The sequence below is a fragment of the Cebus imitator genome, unplaced genomic scaffold (assembly GCF_001604975.1).
Source record: "Cebus imitator isolate Cc_AM_T3 unplaced genomic scaffold, Cebus_imitator-1.0 Scaffold380, whole genome shotgun sequence".
Taxonomy (NCBI): domain Eukaryota; kingdom Metazoa; phylum Chordata; class Mammalia; order Primates; family Cebidae; genus Cebus; species Cebus imitator.
In genome coordinates this window covers 613,335-613,842 of record NW_016107695.1, presented here as the reverse complement: position 1 = coordinate 613,842, position 508 = coordinate 613,335, and positions in this window count along the sequence as shown.

Here is a 508-nt window from a genome sequence, read left to right as displayed (position 1 = left end):
GCCAAATTCCGGGAACATGGCTGCCCGGAAACCTCAAGTTCTCAATAAATGACGACAAAAATCCAATGCACAGACCAATGTATCTCATTTTAATGCTTGACTTCTAAGCATCCTTATTCAACATATCGCATGTATGTTTTGTTTCCTGAGTAAAATGTGCGTTGAGCTTCCTCCCGTAGCTGTCCATACACCAGCCACCATCACCGCCATCATTATTTTGTTCTAAACTTTTCATTTGCACGTGTAGGTCTAGCTTTTTCCTCCATATTGTTGAAATAAAACTCACCCATTTCACAACTCAGTCAAAGCTAGGGCCTTCAGTTCCAGCCTGTTGCCTCAAACGGCCTTTCCTATATCTTACTGCTTCACTGTCTGACTCACTCCAGCGTGTTTCAGCCAGATATCCTTGTTTTTATTCCTCTCTCCCTCCCTCCCCCACTTCCCTCCTCTGCCTCTTTCTGTCTCCCCCATCCCTCCCTCTTCCCCTCCCTCCCTCCTCTGTCTCTCT